Source organism: Schistocerca gregaria, chromosome 1, assembly GCF_023897955.1.
Source record: "Schistocerca gregaria isolate iqSchGreg1 chromosome 1, iqSchGreg1.2, whole genome shotgun sequence".
In the NCBI taxonomy this organism is placed as follows: domain Eukaryota; kingdom Metazoa; phylum Arthropoda; class Insecta; order Orthoptera; family Acrididae; genus Schistocerca; species Schistocerca gregaria.
This window is the reverse complement of record NC_064920.1, coordinates 1,162,633,823-1,162,658,546: the sequence shown is the minus strand read 5'-3', so window position 1 is coordinate 1,162,658,546 and position 24,724 is coordinate 1,162,633,823.

The following is a 24,724-nucleotide window of genomic DNA, read 5'->3' as shown; positions in this document are numbered from 1 at the left end:
ACGAAATTCCTAAAATACGTTAGCCATTACTTTTAAAATTTACATAATTTTATAAGAGTCGCAAGTTGTTTTATTAATCAACACGCCTTACAACATTTCTCAGCAATCGACATCATCAGATTTGTATACAAGAAAAAGCATTGAAGGAACGAATAACAGGAAAATAGTACAATCTATTAGACTGATTAGCATACGGCACAACAAGAACACCAGTATTTACATAATGAAGGATGAGAAAAATACAAGAGCTCAGATTAGTGCTAAAAAACATGTTGGGAACTGAACAAGTGTGTTTGTTAATATGTAACAAAGAAAACAAATGAGTGTTATGTAAACAATATATTAGCTGTCCATTGCCAGAATGTACATAACGGAAGGTACTTTGATAGTGCAATGGATATAGAAAGTTTATTGTATGAGGTTAAAGAAAAGCATCGACCAACCGTCGGAAGAATAAAATTAGAGTGAAACTACATTTACTTTTCGTTATTTGTGAGTTGTAACAATGTGTTAAATGTAAATTTGTTTAAATATATTTAAGGAAGTGAGAGGAGGGGATAGGGTTCTGAATGAAGGAATGAAGGAATTCAATCATTAGACGTAGCACGTCAAAAGGAAAGAGCATAATTATGAATGTGATCATAAATTAGGAAAGCCGAACTTGCTTGTATCGGCGCCTATCGAAAACTAATTTTTATCACAGTTAGCTTCTACAATGTTTATTTCACCTCTGATGTTTGCACTGACTTATTCTTTAACGAGATTCGTTGTGCTCATATTTTTATGTTTCTTCATTAAGGTATGTATCCACTTTCATGCTCTCTGGATGCCTATTCCGTACTGACCTGACGAAGGACTGTTGCTGGAACATGTCATCAAAAAATTGATAAGCAATCTTAGCTGTCTAGACAACATCCTGTGCTGAATCTCGATCAGGTACTAAGACCCACGACAATAATATATTTAAGACAAGGGTGTTGCTTCCATATTGTCATACTTGGCAGGTGACAAAAGTTAAAAATTAACAGAAGTGTACATCGATTAAAAGGTACTGTTGATGTGAACAATTTAGCAATAATATATTTTAATGCTGTAGGAAAAGTAGGCAATGGTATTGAGTTACTGACGACTACATTTTACACTACAGTTACTGGTAACAAAATTGTACTCCAGACTCTGGGATTAAATTTCATTCATCTTTGAACCAACTCTTGAAAGAAATGTAAGTCTGAACGCATCCAGTGCGTCAGAAGGATATAGAACAGTCTCAATCACTCATGGTTCGTCCCAGAAGCCATTGTGGTTCTTACTATTAATATCTCTTACTTTTGATACGTATGTTTTCAAGGTCTAGTTTTACTTGGACTGTGCAACTTAGTGGTGATTGGAGTGCAAATTGAAAAGGTAATGAGCTGGTAGCAATTTGAGGTTGAAATTAATAAATCGTTTGGTGGCACCCAACACCAGCTCTATATTGTCGAAGAACATCGGAAGGACCACGCCCAAAGTCAGAGGGAGACGATCGTATACAAAAGATACTTCGTCGCTGTGTTACACAGTGAACTCTAACATTACGGAAGTCGGAAATTTCAAACCAACTGATGGGTGTGATATACTAAGTGTACCAAGAGTTTCTTTTGATGTCACCACAAAAGACGACTTCTTCGTTTGGTACCTAAATTTGAAGGCAAAGCACTGCGACAATTCAAAAGTCTTCCAAATTTCGTACCGATAGTATTCAGTGGAGACCTTGCGTCGCTGATACGGCAAAGACTAACAAAATAAATTCCAAGCCTCTGATGATTGTTGATGTCTAACTAAGAAGATTGGTCGTAGGTATCGTTGACAGTCAAACCCTGCTAGAAAGAGTTAGTCTAACTCTCTGTCCATTTCCAAGGGTGATGGTGATTTTTCTACTCATTACACTCTGGGTTTCTTCTTCCTCTCGAAACGTATCTCAACATTTTTTCGCCTTCTTCTCGTGCTGTACTCATATGCTATTTCCATCTGTTTTTCTATTATCTTGTTTACTCTTACCATTCATATCTTCTCTAGTTTTTTGACTGTAATCAGTCTTGGCGTGTGGAGCCTTCCACCGTTTTCAGATAGCACATTTCAACTGCATGTATTTAGGATTTATCCCTCTTTGTGAAAAACGAAGTTCCGCACCCGTACAGCAGAAACGTCACAATCATAGCTTTATCAAGTCGTTTTTGTTGCCTTCTAACTCCGTTCCTTTAAGTTTCAGTTACTAGGACCACATATACAATGAAACTGATGTAGCTTGTCGTCCGTATCTATATTATAATGGTAAGTTACTTGGTTTCGTAAATAATTAAAACTCTTAACTTATTCAATTCTCTTGTTATTTCCAATAACGTTGGATCTATTTGACGCATCTTCTTCAAACACCACAGCCTTCGATTCATTAACTAAGGTTTCTTTATTGTACTCTTTGCCGAGGAGATTCCACATTGCAGTAATGATTCATTATTAAATTCAGTGAATTATTAGTATACGGAAGTCAGGTGTTTACGCCTGCCTATTGTTATACCTACAACCCAGCACGCACCTCTTGTTTCCGTCTTCTTTATATGTCGTCAACGCGCATCTTAAATAATGTCGGTGATAAAATGCACCCTGATTTACAGGTATCTTAGATTCTTGCATCTGTTTCAGTCATTGTTTTAGTGTTCATATTTATCTTTTAGAGCTTTCATGATGTTAGAGTAATCACGTTTCTGTAACATGCTCTATATTATTTGCCTGTTTACGCGGGCAAAGGCATTTTCGTAATCCACAAAGGCTACATGCGTTGCGGTATTAACTTCACTATTTTTCTCTATTAACTCTTTCATAGAAAATATACACTATCACTGCACGCCCTAGCCTTTCTGAAACCATTTTCTTCTTCTACGATTAGTGTGTCAAGTGTAGCGTGTGGTCTCTGCCAATCATTCTACCGTACACCTTACAGGCTGTGCCTATTTCGGGCTTTCAATTAATAAATGAAGTGTGATGATGTTAGTGGTGGCCCCCAACTACGTACCCTCAGACTGAGAGGTTGAATATTAAAGGTTTTGGCTGGTTTCGTTGTCTAGGTGCTGGGATACGTAGTTTTCACATTACAAGCCAAATACTGCTGTGTCTACAGTACACAATGTGAATATACACATGAATCGAATGGTCGAAGGTTCCTATCACTAGGAAATTTCAAATTTTTAATGCAACATAGTAATTTATAAATTAATGATTGCAATTAAATAAAATCTGCAGGTATTATCTTAACTACTTTAAGTGATGAGTACGATAGTAGACGTACTTCTGAGAATGCGGTATATTTCTGAAAAACACTTATTGGTGTCGATGTCCAGCAATTTAATAAAATATAAATTGAATAACAGGGAAACAATTGATTCTTACTTCACGTAAGTAGTTATGAACAACAACATAGCTCGTGATATATTCACTTCTAAACGCATACTACGGCTTCACTTCGGAAGCCAGGGAAATTTCACAAATGCACTAGTCAGCATTACAAAATATTTCTATCAACTGCGACCATGCGCTAACTGCTCCACTCTCCAAGTCTTTTCCGCAGCCGTGCGTCCATCGTGCCATACTATCCAGGACTCTGCGTGTCTTGTGCCGTCCGCCTTAGAAGTCCCTCCGTCCTCTCCAGGAACGATCCTCCTCCCCCACATCCATACATTCTCTCCACGTGTCTTTTTGGACCTGTCTCCAAGCCAATGCACAATCACAAACATAATGAAATACGTTCGAAATACTGTATTTACATTTAAATAACTTGAAATTAAATAATATTCCTAATGGCTGGACCATAAAACGATCTAACACACATAATTAAATACTTAAGAAAATCAAATAAACATACAGAGTGATCCAAAAGTCTGTATACATTTGAACACCGAATAAATCACGGAATCATCTAGATGGAGAGGTACAAATTGGCGCAAATGCTTGGAATGCCATGTGGTTTTATTAGAACCAAGTAATACAAAAGTTCTAAAATGTCCGACAGATGGAGCTTCATCTGATCAGATCAGTAATACTTAGCATATCAAAGTAAGACAAAACAAAGATATTGATTAAATGAAACAACAAGTTCACTGTTACCAGTCACCGTTTTATTTATTTCCTCGACGCGTTTCGAAGGTTTAAACCTCCATCATCGGGTGGATTTACATAAGTAAGTATTACATTTGTGTGTGTGTTGTGTTACGATTTTTGGAGGAACTTGTGACACTGCCTAGTGGAGAAACAAGACACTATTTCAGAATATGGTTTAGGATTACTTTTGACAAAAAAATTAAACTGATATCTAATGGTAAACATTAAATAAGTAAACTACAGTACCTTCAGTGGTCACAGGTTCCTTTTGCTGTCGTAACACATCACATGTATACTGCCACATTTGTAAACAAATATGGCGTCAGAAATCAGATGGGTGCAAGGATCGTATAGCAGAAGGGAATACATAATCGCAAAGTGCAAAGAGTGTACATCGGAAAAACATTATTACAGAATAATTGCTTTAAGCATTTGGCGGTGTTTGATTTGACGTGTCAGATGTATGTGTGTGTACTTCAGGTGGTATATAGATCCATTTCTGACAAGTTAAAACCGCTAAACATTCATACTCGTTTATACGATCAGGTGAAATGTTAAAATGGCTTAAACTTCATACTTGTTGATAACAATTAGGTGAAATGTTACAGACTTAAATTACAATGATCATATTGGCTACAACAGTAAAGTCATGCATAGATTACACTCTTTGATTGACATTTATAAACAGATGTGAAGTGAGGGGCTAGAGGCAGAGGGAGAGGTAGAGAGAGAGAATAACTGTGTGTGTGTGTGTGTGTGTGTGTGTGTGTGTGTGTGTGTGTGTGTGTGTGGGAGAGAGAGAGAGGTAAGAGTGATTATGAGAGCAAACATTTACATGGCAAGGAGTCTTAAGATTGCATGTTGCATATATTAACTGCCTAAAGGTTGGGGTAGTACATCGGTTAATGCTATAAAATATGAAGATAGATATACACTTGTGCCAGTAGTTGATGTACATACAGTATTAAGCTGACAAGGGGTACAAGCTGTTGGTGTGAGGAATTATCTGTGAATGAGATCAATCTCTTGTACTCTTGGTAGCTGCCAGTATTTATGGTGAATATTAGGTGTGTGTGTGTGTGCATTTTTAAGAGTATAGGCAGTTGCTGAAAACGTAGATGATACTATGATAAATATTGTCATTTTTGTCATTTAAGATGGATTCTGGTTGTTTCATTTGATGTTTGTATATTTGGAGTGTTTCAAGGATATCTAGTTTTCTGCCTTTTTGTTGGATGTGTAGGATGCTAATACTTGGGTTGTTAACATGGTGTTTTGTTTCATGCAGGTGGGTAGCTATTGCTGATGTGTGATATTTTTTTGTTTTTTAGTGCTGCCATGTGTTCCTTGAACCTAATGCCAAATGATCTGCCTGTCTGGCCTATGTAGAAGCAGTCACAGTCCAAACATGCAATTTTGTACACACCTGTGTGATGAAGTGGGTTTTGTGTGCCGATGTTGCAGGGTAACTTCTGTCCAATCTTCTTGTCTGTTGTAAAGGATATGCTTATGCCTTTCTGTATGAAGACATTGGCAATCTAGTATGAAATGTTACCCAGAAAGGGAATTGAAGGGAAGATGTTATTTTCTTTTTGTTTTTTGTGTTGTGATGCCGTGTTTTAGGGTGTCTACTATGGTACTGTTATAACCATTTTCAATAGTTGTTTGTTTTATAATTTCAATTTCTTGATCGCATTTATCTTCTGAGAGTGTTAGTTTCATAGCTCTATTAATTATGTACCGGAATGCTGCCATTTTGTGTGCTGCAGGATGGCAAGAGTAGTTGTGGGTTGTGGTATGTGTTGTGGCAGGCTTCTGATAAATTTCAAACTGATGTCTGTTGTTCTTTATTCTAATGGTAAGGTCTAGGAAATTTATACTGTCTTCTTTTTGGTGTCCAACTGTGCTTTTATGTTTTCATGGGAGTTGTTGAAGAACTGATTCAACCCAGTGATGTCATCTTTAGTGCCTTTTATTAAAATGATGGTATTATCTGCATGTCTGTAGTAGTAGATGATATATTTGAGGAGGTGGTGATTGGAATTCAGGATTTTGTCTTCTAGGTTACTTATAAAAATTTCTGCTAGCAATCTGGAAAGATTTGAGCAAATTGCCAGACCATCTGTTTGTTTGTAGATTTTATTGTTAAATTTAAAGTAGTTGTGTGAAAGAGTGAATTCAAGCAGGTCCATTAGTTCATTAATGTGAGTTGAAAGGATTTTTTGTGTTTATGTAGGCTGGCATTAATTATCTGTAGTGTGGGATCTATTGGCAGAGAGGAATATAGGTTTTGTATGTCAAATGAGGCAAGTGTGGCTCCATCAGGTAGTTCTATGTTTTTGACATATTGTGTAAATTCTGTTGTGTTTTTAAGTGTTCTCTCATTATTGAATGTGTATGCTTGTTTGAGAATTCTGAAGAGAATTTTAATGAGCTTCAATGTTGAGCTGTTCCTACAGTTCACTATGGGTCTGGTGGGGTCGCGTTTTTGTGGATCTTTGGTTGTGATCTAAGGCAAGGTGCTTGTGGGCTCACTGTTACAATGTTTCTTGCTTCTTGCATGGTGAGTAGAAAGTTAATGTTGTTTGAAATGTGTTTAACCTCCTTTTGTATTCGGGCTGTTGGATCTTTATGTATTTCAGTTATGTTGCTCGTTTGGAAGAAGTCTTAAGTTTTTTCTATGTATGTTGTTCTGTACATTACAACAGTTGTGTTGCCCTTGTCAGCTTTTACAATTACTGCATTATTCACGTTTAATTTAGTCTTAATGGTACGTGTAAGGGCTTCTTCTCTTTTCTTGTATGCTGGGAATGGTTTTGCAATTTCCTTTTCCATGATTTCGTTAATTTTGTGGCAGGCTGATATTCTGTCAGTTTGCTTCTTAAAGGCGATTGTCGAGATCTGTGTTGCACAAGTAATGAGCATTTCTTGGTTCTTTTGATCCAGTGCAGCTTGAACATTGTGTTTTATACCTTTGCAGAGTAGTACCTCTTCTTCTGCAGTAAATGTTCTGTTTGTGTTGTTGAGGAAAGGTGTGTAGAATGAGTGTTTCTTATGGCTGTTTCGGTTCGGTTTGGGAGGTAATTGTTGCTTTATAATATTGGCAAGTTTTTTCTTCTGTGTTCTTTTCGTTTTCTGTACGATGACCTCGGTGTACTCTTTGACTTTTTTATTTATGGAATCGTATTATAATCTATGAAGCAACTTTTCCAACTGTAATTCTGCATTATGAAGCTGTGTATTGTACATTTGTTTTTTTAATATAAAGTTCTTTCAGTACATTTTCCACCAAGAGTTTTCGAGCGATTCCCAGTGTTTTCTTCGCAGTTGTTGTGTTTGTTTTGATGTCAATCTTGACATAATTTGGGATGACGTTATTCTTGAAACAATTCCTATTGAAGTGTATGTATTGTGTCGTCATTGCGACCTTTTCAGCACTGTTTTTGCACTCGAAAATAGCAATGATTGCCTGACTATGCAGATTAACTTTAAATGCGAACATTTTTAGGTTAGGCTTTACCGTGACTGTTACTGACATTAAATGAAACAACATGTTCACTGTTACAAGTCACCGTTTTATTTATTTCTACGACGCGTTTCCAAGGTTTAAACCTCCATCACTGGGTGGATTTACATAAGTTAGTATTACATTTCTGTGTGCGTTGTGTTACGGTTTTTGGAGGAACTTGTGACACTGCCTAGTGGAGAAACAAGACACTATTTCAGAATATGGTTTAGGATTACTTTTGACAAAAAAAATTAACTGATATCTAATGGTAAACATTAAATAAGTAAACTACAGTACCTTCAGTGGGCACAGGTTCCTTTTGCTGTCGTAACACATCACATGTATACTGCCACATTTGTAAACAAATATGGCGTCAGAAATCAGCTGAGTGTAAGGATCGTATAGCAGAAGAGAAGACATAATCGCAAAGTGCAAAGAGTGTATATCGTAAAAACATTATTACAGAATAATTGCTTTAAGCATTTGGCGGTGTTTGATTTGAGGTGTCAAATGTATGTGTGTGTACTTCAGGTGGCATATAGATCCATTTCTGCCAAGTTAAAACCGCTAAACATTCATACTCGTTTATACGATCAGGTGAAATGTTAAAATGGCTTAAACTTCATACTTGTTGATAACAATTAGGTGAAATGTTACAGACTTAAATTACAATGACCATATTGGCTACAACAGTAAAGTCATACATACATTACACTCTTTGATTGATATTAATAAACAGATGTGAAGTGAGGGGCTGGAGGAAGAGGGAGAGGTAGAGAGAGAGAATAACTGTGTGTGTGTGTGTGTGCGTGTGTGTGTGTGTGTGTGTGTGTGTGTGTGGGAGAGAGAGAGAGAGAGGTAAGAGTGATTATTAGAGCAAACGTTTACATAGCAAGGAGTCTTAAGATTGCATGTTGCACACACACTTATTCTCTCTCTCTCCCTAAAGATTAGGGTAATACATCGGTTAATGCTATAAAATATGCAGATAGATATACACTTGTGCCAGTAGTTGATGTACATACAGTTTTATGCTGACAAGGGGTACAAGCTGTTGGTGTGATGAATTATCTGTGAATGAGATCAATCTCTTGTACTCTTGGTAGCTGCCAATATTTATGGCAAATATTAGGTGTATGTGTGTGTGTGTGTGTGTGTGTGTGTGTGTGTGTGTGTGTGTGTGTGTGCATTTTTAAGAGTGTAGGCAGTCTGGGTAACATTTCATACCAGATTGCCAATGTCTTCAAACGGAAAGGCATAAGCATATCCTTTACAACAGACAACAAGACTGGACAGAAGTTACCCCACAACATGGGCACACAAAACCCACTTCATCACACAGGTGTGTACAAAATTGCATGTTTGGACTGTGACTGCTTCTACATAGGCCAGACAGGCAGATCATTTGACATTAGGTTCAAGGAACACATGGCAGCACTAAAAACAAAAATATCACACATCAGCAATAGCTACCCACCTGCATGAAACAAAACACCATGTTAACAACCCAAGTATTAGCATCCTACACATCCAACAAAAAGGCAGAAAACTAGACATCCTTGAAACACTCCAAATATACAAACATCACATGAAACAACCAGAATCCATCTTAAATGACAAAAATGACAATATTTATCATAGTATCATCTCCGTTTTCAGCAACTGCCTACACTCTTAAAAATGCACACACACACACACACACACACACACCTAATATTTGCCATAAATATTGGCAGCTGCCAAGAGTACAAGAGATTGATCTCATTCACAGATAATTCATCACGCCAACAGCTTGTACCCCTTGTCAGCTTAAAACTGTATGTACATCAACTACTGGCACAAGTGTATATCTATCTGCATATTTTATAGCATTAACCGATATATTACCCCAACCTTTAGGCAGTTAATATATGCAACATGCAATCTTAAGACTCCTTGCCATGTAAATGTTTGCTCTCATAATCACTCTTACCTCTCTCTCTCTCACACACACACACACACACACACACACACACACACGCACACACACACACACACACACACACACACACACACAATTATTATCTCTCTCTACCTCTCCCTCTGCCTCCAGCCCCTCACTTCACTTCTGTTTATTAATATCAATCAAAGATTGTAATGTATGTATGACTTTACTGTTGTAGCCAATATGATCATTGTAATTTAAGTCTGTAACATTTCACCTAATTATTATCAACAAGTATGAAGTTTAAGCCATTTTAACATTTCACCTGATTGTATAAACGAGTATGAATGTTTAGCGGTTTTAACTTGTCAGAAATGGATCTATATACCACCTGAAGTACACACACATACATTTCAAAATGGTTCAAATGGCTCTGAGCACTATGGGACTCAACTGCTGTGCTCATTAGTCCCCTAGAACTTAGAACTACTTAAACCTAACTAACCTAAGGACATCACACACATCCATGCCCGAGGCAGGATTCGAACCTGCGACCGTAGCAGTCGCACGGTTCCGGACTGCGCGGCTAGAACCGCGAGACCACCGCGGCCGGCACATATACATTTGACACGTCAAATCAAACACCGCCAAATGCTTAAAGCAATTATTCTGAATAATGTTTTTACGATGTACACTCTTTGCACTTTGAGCTTATGTATTCTCTTCTGCTATACGATCCTTGCACCCAGCTGATTTCTGACGCCATATTTGTTTACAAATGTGGCAGTATACACGTGATGTGTTACGACAGCAAAAGGAACCTGTTACCACTGAAGGTACTGAAGTTTACTTATTTAATGTTAACCATTAGATATCAGTTTAATTTTTTTGTCAAAAGTAATCCTAAACCATATTCTGAAATAGTGTCTTGTTTCTCCACTAGGCAGTGCAACAAGTTCCTCCAAACATCGTAATTACAACACACACACAAATGTAATAGTTACTTATGTAAATCCACCCGATGATGGAGGTTTAAACCTTCGAAACGCGTCGTGGAAATAAATAAAACGGTGACTGGTAACAGTGAACTTGTTGTTTCATTTAATGTCAGTAACAGTCACGGTAAATCCTAAGGTAAGGATGTGCGCATTTAAAGATGATGTTGTTCACAGGAAATGCTCAGTATGTCCACCATCATTCCTCAACAATAGCTGTAGTCGAGGAATAATGTTGTGAACAGCACTGTAAAGCGTGTCCAGAGTAATGAGGAGGCATTGGATGTTGTCTTCCAGCAGCCCTAGAGATGTCGATCGATCAACATACACTTGCGACTTCAGGTAACCCCAAAGGCAATAATCGCACGGACTGAGGTCTGGGGACCTGGGAGGCCAAGCATGACGAAAGTATCGGCTGAGCATACGATCATCACCAAACGACGCGTGCAAGAGATCTTTCAAACGTCTAGCAATTTTTTTTCTGTTCTAATAAACCCCTATGTCATTCCAAGCATGTGTGTCAATTTTTACCTCTCTATTTACAATATTCCGTGGTTTATTAAGATTTCAAATTTATTGCTGACTTTTTGACCACCTGATATATCAAATGAATAGAAATAAAAGCTAGGCCAGTAGCTTAATGTCTCTATGCTTTCTAAAACACAGTAAATATTTAACCAGTTTCTTCATGAATAGTATATATCGGATATAAACAAAGACATAGATGAATAAATAAGTTTATAAGAAATCTGTAACCGTTTTTTCGTGTAACTGTGAAATACTTGTGGCCTGACGCAGTCGGTAGTAATCAGGCAACTTGACCTCCAATAACTCATGTACTATTCAAGTTACATGCCCATATTTTATACCAATTTAGGTTTACACTCATAGCTTTCTAAAGACAAGTCGATCGACAAAATTGGATGAACAATTTAGATTCTGAAACTTCCTGGCAGATTAAAACTGTGTGCCTACCGAGACTCGAACTCGGGACCTTTGCCTTTCGCGGGCAAGTGCTCTACCAACTGAGCTACCGAAGCACGACTCACGCCCGCTACTCACAGCTTTACTTCTGCCAGTATACGTCTCCTACGTTCCAAACTTTACAGAAGCTCTTCTGCGAAACATGCAGAACTAGCACTCCTGAAAGAAAGGATACTGCGGAGACATGGCTTAGCCACAGCCTAGGGGATGTTTCCAGAATGAGATTTTCACTCTGCAGCGGAGTGTGCGCTAATATGAAACTTCCAGGCAGATTAAAACTGTGTGCCCGACCGAGACTCGAACTCGGGACCTTTGCCTTTCGCGGGCAAGTGCTCTACCAACTGAGCTACCGAAGCACGACTCACGGCCGGTACTCACAGCTTTACTTTTGCCAGTGTCCGTCTCCTACCTTCCAAACTTTACAGAAGCTCTTCTGCGAAACATGCAGAACTAGCACTCCTGAAAGAAAGGATACTGCGGAGACATGGCTTAGCCACAGCCTAGGGGATGTTTCCAGAATGAGATTTTCACTCTGCAGCTGAGTGTGCGCTGATATGAAACTTCCTGGCAGATTAAAACTGTGTGCCCGACCGAGACTCGAACTCGGGACCTTTACCTTTCGTGGGCAAGTGCTCTACCAACTGAGCTACCGAAGCACGACTCACGGCCGGTACTCACAGCTTTACTTCTGCCAGTATCCGTCTCGTACCTTCCAAACTTTACAGAAGCTCTTCTGCGAAACATGCAGAACTAGCACTCCTGAAAGAAAGGATACTGCGGAGACATAGCTTAGCCACAGCCTAGGGGATGTTTCCAGAATGAGCATTTCACTCTGCAGCGGAGTGTGCGCTGATATGAAACTTCCTGGCAGATTAAAACTGTGTGCCCGACCGAGACTCGAACTTGGGACCTTTGCCTTCCGCGGGCAAGTGCTCTACCAACTGAGCTACCGAAGCACGACTCACGCCCAGTATTCACAGCTTTACAGTTTTAATCTGCCAGGAAGTTTCATATCAGCGCACACTCCGCTGCAGAGTGAAAATCTCATTCTGGAAACATCCCCTAGGCTGTGGCTAAGCCATGTCTCCGCAGTATCCTTTCTTTCAGGAGTGCTAGTTCTGCATGTTTCGCAGAAGAGCTTCTGTAAAGTTTGGAAGGTAGGAGACGGATACTGGCAGAGGTAAGGCTGTGAGTACCGGGCGTGAGTCGTGCTACGGTAGCTCAGTTGGTAGAGCACTTGCCCGCGAAAGTCAAATGTCCCGAGTTCGAGTCTCGGTCGGGCACACAGTTTTAATCTGCCAGGAAGTTTCATATCAGCGCACACTCCGCTGCAGAGTGAAAATCTCATTCTGGAAACATCCCCTAGGCTGTGGCTAAGCCATGTCTCCGCAGTATCCTTTCTTTCAGGAGTGCTAGTGCTGCATGTTTCGCAGAAGAGCTTCTGTAAAGTTTGGAAGGTAGGAGACGGATACTGGCAGAAGTAAAGCTGTGAGTACCGGCCGTGAGTCGTGCTTCGGTAGCTCAGTTGGTAGAGCACTTGCCCGCGAAAGGCAAAGGTCCCGAGTTCGAGTCTCGGTCGGGCACACAGTTTTAATCTGCCAGGAAGTTTCATATCAGCGCACACTCCGCTGCAGAGTGAAAATCTCATTCTGGAAACATCCCCTAGGATGTGGCTAAGCCATGTCTCCGCAGTATCCTTTCTTTCAGGAGTGCTAGTTCTGCATGTTTCGCAGAAGAGCTTCTGTAAAGTTTGGAAGGTACGAGACGGATACTGGCAGAAGTAAAGCTGTGAGTACCGGGCGTGAGTCGTGCTTCGGTTGCTCAGTTGGTAGAGCACTTGCCCGCGAAAGGCAAAGGTCCCGAGTTCGAGTCTCGGTCGGGCACACAGTTTTAATCCGCCAGGAAGTTTCATATCAGCGCACACTCCGCTGCAGAGTGAAAATCTCATTCTGGAAACATCCCCTAGGCTGTGGCTAAGCCATGTCTCCGCAGTATCCTTTCTTTCAGGAGTGCTAGTTCTGCATGTTTCGCAGAAGAGCTTCTGTAAAGTTTGGAAGGTAGGAGACGGATACTGGCAGAGGTAAGGCTGTGAGTACCGGGCGTGAGTCGTGCTTCGGTAGCTCAGTTGGTAGAGCACTTGCCCGCGAAAGGCAAAGGTCCCGAGTTCGAGTCTCGGTCGGGCACACAGTTTTAATCTGCCAGGAAGTTTCATATCAGCGCACACTCCGCTGCAGAGTGAAAATCTCATTCTGGAAACATCCCCTAGGCTGTGGCTAAGCCATGTCTCCGCAGTATCCTTTCTTTCAGGAGTGCTAGTGCTGCATGTTTCGCAGAAGAGCTTCTGTAAAGTTTGGAAGGTTGGAGACGGATACTGGCAGAAGTAAAGCTGTGAGTACCGGGCATGAGTCGTGCTTCGGTAGCTCAGTTGGTAGAGCACTTGCCCGCGAGAGGCAAAGGTCCCGAGTTCGAGTCTCGGTCGGGCACACAGTTTTAATCTGCCAGGAAGTTTCATATCAGCGCACACTCCGCTGCAGAGTGAAAATCTCATTCTGGAAACATCCCCTAGGATGTGGCTAAGCCATGTCTCCGCAGTATCCTTTCTTTCAGGAGTGCTAGTTCTGCATGTTTCGCAGAAGAGCTTCTGTAAAGTTTGGAAGGTACGAGACGGATACTGGCAGAAGTAAAGCTGTGAGTACCGGGCGTGAGTCGTGCTTCGGTTGCTCAGTTGGTAGAGCACTTGCCCGCGAAAGGCAAAGGTCCCGAGTTCGAGTCTCGGTCGGGCACACAGTTTTAATCCGCCAGGAAGTTTCATATCAGCGCACACTCCGCTGCAGAGTGAAAATCTCATTCTGGAAACATCCCCTAGGCTGTGGCTAAGCCATGTCTCCGCAGGATCCTTCCTTTCAGGAGTGCTAGTTCTGCATGTTTCGCAGAAGAGCTTCTGTAAAGTTTGGAAGGTACGAGACGGATACTGGCAGAAGTAAAGCTGTGAGTAGCGGACGTGAGTCGTGCTTCGGTAGCTCAGATGGTAGAGCACTTGCCCGCGAAAGGCAAAGGTCCCGAGTTCGAGTCTCGGTCGGGCACACAGTTTTAATCTGCCAGGAAGTTTCATATCAGCGCACACTCCGCTGCAGAGTGAAAATCTCATTCTTGAATTTAGATTCTGGAAATTCGGTGCTGGATGTTACTTGTATAATTAATCATCAGATACTAAACTTCAAACTAATAAAAATGTTGAAAATCTGATTACACCATCAGAATCGTCGTCTAAATAATGGTAACTTACATGTTTGTTTTTTGATGTATCATGATTCATCTGGCTACTATCAATTTTTACACAATCTGTAAAATGCTGCCATTAAGATTTCACGAGGTCTGCCATCTTTGGCACTGCTGGCATGTCTCCTTCATACACAACATCACCTTGGAATTCCCAGCCAGGCGGTCCCTGGACCCCGGCCAACGTTCGGCACCATGCTGCTGCAGACAAGCCGCGGCCCGCCGAGAAGCCCCCACGCGGCCACGCCAACTACGAACTTAGAATGCTTTCAGGGCCCCACAACTCGCCTGTTACCTAACACTATCAAAACTATTTGTCTAAAACTATCACAGCTACTCCGTTTTTCTTTTTTAAAATGTGGGATGACAACTGACCTCCTACATCCACTGGGTAAGAGCATACCAATCTTTCTTAATCACACGGAGCATATTTATTTCACACAAGTACCACCATATTTTATAAGCTTTTTGTTTAAGCCATCCATCCCAGGCGTCTATTATTTATTCTTGGCAGCACTTAATCAAGTTCTTCATATATATGAAAGGATTGTCTGAGTTAGGTTTCTCTGCCACTTTCTCTACCGAGAAGAGAAGTATGCCTGAGGATGGTGTTCGTCGGTCATTGCCACATATTTACAGAAAACAATGTCAAACTGAGGACTGGAGTCGGAAATCCAAGACTTATACCGCAATATTCAAATCATATCTAAGGTCCAGATCCCTCATAATTTCGATAGCCACCCAGCAATGCGTATCTGGAGAATGTAGATCCATTCAGTGGGCTGTTTCCGCTATGAACTCCCTAGCCAGACTGGTATGCAACTCTAAGCAAAGAATGGCGCCAAACAACACGACCAGTATATGCACTCCAGGTAGCTGCACATGACTACACCTGATTTACGTTACGACTTCAATGATGTACTCTCGTCGAGGTCACGCTCCGATTGGCCATATTCTTTCCTTGTTACCATAGAAGGGCTCCAACCGCGTTCCCAGCCTTTTAAATCACAACAATTATATACGACAGCAGTCTATGGTGCTTAGCTTGCAGATGAAAGTGTTTTGACGAACAACACAGATGTCGGGAGTTCTTATCGTCGATAAGCCTGCTCGGGCATACGTCTGCTCTAGAGCAACTTAACATTTGATGCAAGTTGAAGAGTACGTTACGAGAGCCAGACGTTTTGCTATTGCTGAAGGCTGCAGGCGCAGCTTACGTCCAGCGCACACGAACCACTGTTGTAAGAATATCAGGTTAGATAATGTCACTTTGATTTTACGGTTTTTGCAGCAAGTATGGGGAAAGCTGGACGAGCCTCTCCCACATCGAAAAGACTTATATAAGGTTGCAGTAGTCACCGACACACTTTAAAATACGTATGCAGTACGTCTGGAACGGTGAAATGAATCGGGCAGAACGTCTGGAATTCCTTTACAGCACTGAACTAACTACTCTTTAATATTTAACGATGATCATGCATTGATAGCAGAAAGTACGGAGAATGTAAAATTTATAAAGAAATTAAGGGAAGCATTTGAAAGAGGCGACCTCGGACAAAATACGAGTGTTGGACCTTAAATAGTGGCAACTACTGATTCACAACCAGTACAAAAGAGTTAGGCTTACAAGTTTGCACCTGTTACTGTCCTTCAGAGTAGTCACCAGCGTTGTCTAGAACCCGTTGCCAGCGATGTGGAAGGCGTAGTATATCGTTATCAGAGCCTGTTCTGTCGATGCTGCGAATGGAACGGTCTAAAGTTATGGTCAAACTCGTGTACGACTCTGATGGTGTTATCCTAACGCATTACGTTCTTCCACGGCAGACCGTCAGTGCACAGTAATACTGTTCGTTTCTGGAGCATCACCTGCGACGAGCTTTGCGAAAGAAGCGGCGACACTTTCTGCGCAACCCACCCAACATTTTGCACGACAATGCGAGGTTGCATTGCTCTGTTCGGTCGATGGGACTGGGAAGTACTGTACCATCCTCCATACTTCCCGGCCTTAAGTCCTTGTGACTTTGATTTGATTCCGAAGATGAGAGAACCACTTCGTGGCAGTCGGGTCAGAACTGTTCCAGAGATTCGACAGGACAGGCAGTACACCGCTCCATTTTCACCATGAACAGAACAGGCTCTGCAAATCGTATACTACGCCTTCCACATCGCTGTCAACGGGTTCTACACAACGCTGGTGAGTACTTTGAAGTCCAGTAACAGGTGCTATCATGTAACTCTTCTGTATCGTTGTGAATAAATAGTAGTCACTATTTAAGTTCAAACCCTCATATAAGCAGAACGGAGTACATAGTACTGGGAGAATATGTAATGCGAGAAAGAACTACTACACGAGTAAAGCAGTTAAAGTGCTTAATATTGATTACCCATACCTTGGGAAAATGTGAAAGAGATGAAGGCACGATCCACCAGACAAGAGGCATCACGAAGGTGTTAAACTGAGTTTTGTGATGGATGTAAATATGTAGAGAAAAGAAGAAGAGTATTCTGTACGTAGTGGCTGAATGTACCCTAGTGGAGCGGCAGAGACGTTGAGTACAGACAGTGGTGATCGATGGAATAAGGAGGGCAGCCAAGGTTATGCAGAACAAGGAGGAGAAGTAATGAGGAAATTAGGGAGGTGGTGGATGTGCAACAACAGGTTCTGCAAAGTAATGAGAAAAGACCTAATCAACGATATGGCGATGCACGGTAAATGGTGCAAGAACGGTAGCCAAAATGAGTCCTGGAAAAGTCACCGCTGGGAAGGACGAGGTGCGGACGGCCCAAATTACAAGGATCGTTTGATAACTATAGTAAATTTTCATAAAAGACTGGAACAGCATTGTTGTGCCCTCACGTACCAAGGATCGTATAAAAAAATTAAATAATGTACAACTTTTATTCTTGACAATCAACTGAATTGGCCTGTCCACTGCGACTGAAAATGGAGCTTTTGGATCAGCCTACTCCGAAAGGAACCTAATACGTATACTGTCTGGACCATAAGACTTGATTTTGTTAAGTGATTTAAGTTGCTTCACTACATCCAGCTTCACTACAACCGAGCGGTTCTAGGCGCTACAGTCTGGAACCGCGCAACCGCTACGGTCGCAGGTTCGAATCCTGCTTCTGGCATGGATGTGTGTGATGTCCTTAGGTTAGTTAGGTTTAAGTAGTTCTAAGTTCTAGGGGACTGATGACCTCAGAAGTTAAGTCCCCTAGTGCTCAGAGCCATTTCAACTATTTTTTTTGAGCTTCGAAGATATTTACAACTACGTTACTCCTGTTGGGGCTGTTCGTGATTGGAATTCTGGAATATTTACTTCGTCTTATTTTGTGAAGGCTTTTCGGGAGGCTGTGTTTAATAACTATGCTTTGGCAGCACTGCTTTAGATGTTATCTCCACTTCTATCGCGCAGTGAAGGCATTGACTGTGTGTTGCTGCTAGCATACTTCACATACGACCAGAATCTCTTTGGACTTTCTGCCAGGTTTCGAGACAAAGTTTTGATGTGGGAACTATTATAAGTATCTCGCATTGAAATGCGGCTATAGAATTTCGAAATTCTATAAAGATTTGTGTCTCTTTAATTTAATTTTTTTTCGTTGTCTCTCCAACAGTGTTATGACGCGCTTTGTTAGCCAGGGAGTTTCAGCTTCGTCATTTGCTAATTTATTTCGTATCAATCTCTCAATTGCTGCAGATAGTATTTCATTGAATTCAAGACACGTCTGCTCTACACTTAGAATGGTAATTTGAAAGGAGTTGAGATTGTCCCTAAGGAAGGTGTCAAGGCAATTTTTATCTGCTTTTTTGGACAGGTATATTTTTCGTTTATTTTTGAGGAATCTGGGGTTGACAATATTTTATCTCGCAACACAAAATTCTGTATGAGTTTTAATGCTCGTTATTAACTCAGGATTGTTTGTTGCTAAGAGGTCAAGTGTGTTTTCACATCCGTTTACTATACGTGTGGGCTCATAAACTAACTACTCGAAATTATTTTGACGGCCGGTCTGGCTGAGCGGTTCTAGGCGCTTCAGTCTGGAACCGCGCGATCGCTACGGTCGCAGGTTCGAATCATGCCTCGGGCATGGATGTGTGTGATGTCCTTAGGTTAGTTAGGTTTAAGTAGTTCTAAGTTCTAGGGGACTGATGACCTCAGATGTTAAGTCCCATAGTGCTCAGGGCTATTTGAACCATTTTGGAAATCATTTTCAGGGAATGCTCATAAGTACAATTTAGGATGATGTTTCATGCCTACCTCCGAAATTAAACATATATTTTACCAACATCTCGAGGATAAATTAAAGTCACCACCAACTATACGAGACTGGAATAGAAGGGGGAAATTATAGAGGTGATCCAAGTACACTCCGCCACACACCGTCGGGCTGCTTATGGAGTATGGATATAGTTATAGATGTAGATGAACTATAATTTTATGAGTTGAGTACATGTTTGAAATTAGACTCAAATTTTCTTTGAATCTTTCAGCAACTGTCTAAATATTCATGGTGGTGTCTGTTTGTACTATATCGTGTCTCCCTACCACTTTCGCGCAACGACGCTCTGAGCGTGTTTTTTAGCGAATTAACTAGTTTGAACCTGGGACCTGTTGCTGGTAAGGAGACGCCAGACCACACATGACATGTAGAATTCAGAAGAGTTCAGTGAGACTAGCGATGATATAACCAAATACTTAATGATCTCAGCGTCAGCTCCACTGCACTCCCTGTAAAAGAATCTTAATACTAACTACACTCCTGGAAATTGAAATAAGAACACCGTGAATTCATTGTCCCAGGAAGGGGAAACTTTATTGACACATTCCTGGGGTCAGATACATCACATGATCACACTGACAGAACCACAGGCACATAGACACAGGCAACAGAGCATGCACAATGTCGGCACTAGTACAGTGTATATCCACCTTTCGCAGCAATGCAGGCTACTATTCTCCCATGGAGACGATCGTAGAGATGCTGGATGTAGTCCTGTGGAACGGCTTGCCATGCCATTTCCACCTGGCGCCTCAGTTGGACCAGCGTTCGTGCTGGACGTGCAGACTGCGTGAGACGACGCTTCATCCAGTCTCAAACATGGTCAATGGGGGACAGATCCGGAGATCTTGCTGGCCAGGATAGTTGACTTACACCTTCTAGAGCACGTTGGGTGGCACGAGATACATGCGGACGTGCATTGTCCTGTTGGAACAGCAAGTTCCCTTGCCGGTCTAGGAATGGTAGAACGATGGGTTCGATGACGGTTTGGATGTACCGTGCACTATTAAGTGTCCCCTCGACAATCACCAGAGGTGTACGGCCAGTGTAGGAGATCGCTCCCCACACCATGATGCCGGGTGTTCGCCCTGTGTGCCTCGGTCGTATGCAGTCCTTATTGTGGCGCTCACCTGCACGGCGCCAAACACGCATACGACCATCATTGGCACCAAGGCAGAAGCGACTCTCATCGCTGAAGACGACACGTCTCCATTCGTCCCTCCATTCACGCCTGTCGCGACACCACTGGACGCGGGCTGCACGATGTTGGGGCGTGAGCGAAACACGGCCTAACGGTGTGCGTCACCGTAGCCCAGCTTCATGGAGACGGTTGCGAATGGTCCTCGCCAATACCCCAGGAGCAACAGTGTCCCTAATTTGCTGGGAAGTGGCGGTGCGGTCCCCTACGGCACTGCGTAGGATCCTACGGTCTTGGCGTGCATCCATGCGTCGCTGCGATCCGGTCCCAGGTCGACGGGCACGTGCACCTTCCGCCGACCACTGGCGACAACATCGATGTACTGTGGAGACCTCACGCCCCACGTGTTGAGCAATTCGGCGGTACGTCCACCCGGCCTCCCGCATGCCCACTATACGCTCTCGCTCAAAGTCCGTCAACTGCACATACGGTTCACGTCCACGCTGTCGCGGCATGCTACCAGTGTTAAAGACTGCGATGGAGCTCCGTATGCCACGGCAAACTGGCTGACACTGACGGCGGCGGTGCACAAATGCTGCGCAGCTAGCGCCATTCGACGGCCAACACCGCGGTTCCTGGTGTGTCCGCTGTGCCGTGCGTGTGATCATTGCTTGTACAGCCCTCTCGCAGTGTCCGGAGCAAGTATGGTGGGTCTGACACACCGGTGTCAATGTGTTCTTTTTTCCATTTCCAGGAGTGTAAATTTAGTGGAAAGGGTTCAAGGCTTTCCTATTTTTAGTTAGCTGGTAAAATAATTTCGAAAAAGTAGTTAAGTTTACCACTGGAAATTTATTCTAATCACAAAACATCGTTTATAAATTGCACTATTGATAAAAGGAAATGTTTTAATACAGGATGCTAAAAACCAACTGCGTTCAACAAAAATGTGAACGAATATTCCCTAAATGGGTTTCCAAGTTCTACAATCGATCGAAGGATGACCTATGCCATATCACATCTATAATCTAGGTTTAAATTAAGTTTCACAAAAGAGAAAACTATCAAAATGGTCTACAGTGACCCTCAATTATCTTCAATTACTTATCTAACTTGTCGTAAATTACAGTGGCTGATGTGGCTTCTCAATAACTATATAAAAGAAAAATCATCGCGTTTCAGATCTGTTCTTCAAGTGGCAAATGTGAACACCATGAGTTTTAATTAACGATCGACACTAGTATTACGCAAAAAGGGGGTGTAACAGATGAGACTTCTGCAGTTCTGAGTGAAGCCTTATGCGCTCAGAAATGTGGCATCGCGTGCGTTCATTACCTTGTCGGTGTCTAAGCAGCGTCAGGGCGGCAACGGCCGGCGCAGCAGCCATCCAGCCCGCCGTCTCGGAACTAACTCTCTCCTAACTTCTCCTTACTACCATTTACCGAAGTTAGTTTAAAAAAAACTATCTGGCTATGTTTTCATCTGACCAATCAGGGTCTCAATGTTAACCTTAAGCTCCGCCTACAAAAATTCTGTCTATCCAATAAGAAACGTTATACTTTTCGTGGTGGGGCAATGTTTTTAAAGTTTGCAACGTAACAGAGACGCTAAAAAGTCTCACGCTAAAACCTGCAGCTGGTGTGGTCCTTTTAGCGTTATCGTAAGATCTATACTGCTCTTCTGGAGGGCTCTATCTTTTAACATGGGCTGGGGAGTGATCCTAATGTAACAGACACGCGAAAAAGTCTCACGCTAAAACTTGCGGGTGGTAGTGGCCCTTTTGTGTTATCGTAAGATCTATACTGCTTTTCTGGAGGGCTCTAGCTTTTAACATGGGCTGGGGGTTGTCCTTGACATACCTGAGACGCGAAAAAGCCTCACGCTAAAACGTGCGGGTTGTATAGTTGTACAGGTAGGCTCGCAGCGTGGGTGCCCAGCCCCTCCCTTTTCTAGCTTAACACGGTTCTGCTCTCGGCTTCTGTCCTCATTTCTCCCCTCGGAACTGCGTCTGCCTCACGGTGGGAAGGCACGACATGCATTTAGGCATTCTTGTGTTAGTCTGTGGTATTTCATTTGCTCACTCGTTACTCGTATTACTTTGGTTAATTTAATGTCACGATTTATTCCGAGCTATGTGACATACTAGTAGATTTGCTTATTATGTCAGGGTTTTCATGTAAGGTGTTGGATTTGCCTGACACCTTACAACTGTATCATCTGAATTGGGATGTCGTAAAAGGAGCCAATTATTATTTTATTCCCGTTGCCAGCAATGACCTGTGCCCATACTGACTCACATGAAACCACCGTCGTATCACGTAGAACGGGAATGATTGAAATTATTAGGAAGAAGTGTCTGAAAGAGAAAGGCAACTGCTGAAGAGCGGAAAACCCATTAAAAATAAATGCAGCCATTGTGTTATCTTTGGTTGGTACTTATTGCAGTCACTATTTTATTCCCATATACGTAAGTGTGATGATTTTCAAAAGGTTTTAATTGTAGTATTGACACTGTAGCGTCTCCTGGCCAATCGTCATAAACAGCGTGTGACAGAATTTTTTCCGTGTGTGTAAGACTAGTTAACATGTATCGATATAGTGCTACGCACACATCGAAAGAGAAATAATTTAAACACAAATAAACATGACCAGGTGAAACTATAAAGCACGACTGTGTAAAAATTTCACGAATATATTATGTGTATATGTAGAATATTCATAATTATTTGACGTTTTATGCATTTTTTAACTTTGAATCCATGACATATTATTATCTTTGACAATCGTATTTTTGTTAAATGAATTAGTGATTGTGATCTGTGCCCATGAACCATGGACCTTGCCGTTGGTGGGGAGGCTTGCGTGCCTCAGCGATACAGATGGCCGTACGGTAGGTGCAACCACAACGGAGGAGTATCTGTTGAGAGGCCAGACAAACATGTGGTTCCTGAAGAGGGGCAGCAGCGTTTTCAGTAGTTGCAGGGGCAACAGTCTGGATGATTGACTGATCTGGCCTTGCAACATTAACCAAAACGGCCTTGCTGTGCTGGTACTGCGAACGTCTGAAAGCAAGGGGAAACTACAGCCGTAATTTTTCCCGAGGACATGCAGCTTTACTGTATGATTAAATGATGATGGCATCCTCTTGGGTAAAATATTCCGGAGGTAAAATAGTCCCCCATTCGGATCTCCGGGCGGGGACTACTCAAGAGGATGTCATTATCAGGAGAAAAAAAACTGGCGTTCTACAGATCGGAGCGTGGAATGTCAGATCCCTTAATCGGGCAGGTGGGTTAGAAAATTTAAAAAGGGAAATGGATAGGTTAAAGTTAGATATACTGGGAATTAGTGAAGTTCGGTGGCAGGAGGAACAAGACTTCTGGTCAGGTGACTACAGGGTTATAAACACAAAGTCAAATAGGGGTAATGCAGGAGTAGGTTTAATAATGAATAGGAAAATAGGAATGAGGGTAAGCTACTACGAACAGCATAGTGAACGCATTATTGTGGCCAAGATAGATACGAAGCCCACACCTACTACAGTAGTACAAGTTTATATGACAACTAGCTCTGCAGATGACGAAGAAATTGAAGAAATGTACGATGAAATAAAAGAAATTATTCAGATAGTGAAGGGAGACGAAAATTTAATAGTCATGGGTGACTGGAATTCGTCAGTAGGAAAAGGGAGAGAGGGAAACATAGTAGGTGATTATGGATTGGAGGTTGTATACATGGAAGAATCCTGGAGATGGTAAAAGGTATCAGATAGATTATATAATGGTAAGACAGAGATTTAGGAATCAGGTTTCAAGTTGTAAGACATTTCCAGGGACAGATGTGGACTCTGACCACAATCTATTCGTTATGACCTGTAGATTAAAACTGAAGAAATTGCAAAAATGTGGGAAATTAAGGAGATGGGACCTGGTTAAACTGAAAGAACCAGAGGTTGTTCAGAGTTTCAGGGAGAGCATAAGGGAACAATTGACAGGAATGGGGGAAAGAAATACAGTAAAAGAGGAATGGGTAGCTCTGAGGGATGAAGTAGTGAAGGCAGCAGAGGATAAAGTAGGTAAAAAGACGAGGGCTGCTAGAAATCCTTGGGTAACAGAAGAAATACTGAATTTAATTGATGAAAGGAGAAAATATAAAAATGCAGTAAATGAAGCAGGCAAAAAGGAATACAAACGTCTCAAAAATGAGATCGACAGGAAGTGCAAAATGGCTAAACAGGGATGGATAGAGGACAAATGTAAGGATGTAGAAGCTTATCTCACTAGGGGTAAGATAGATACTGCCTACAGGAAAATTAAAGAGACCTTTGGAGAGAAGAGAACCACGTGTATGAATATCAAGAGATCAGATGGCAACCCAGTTCTAAGCAAAGAAGAGAAGGCAGAAACGTGGAAGGAGTATATACAAGGTTTATACAAGGGCGATGTACTTGAGGACCATATTATGGAAATGGAAGAGGATGT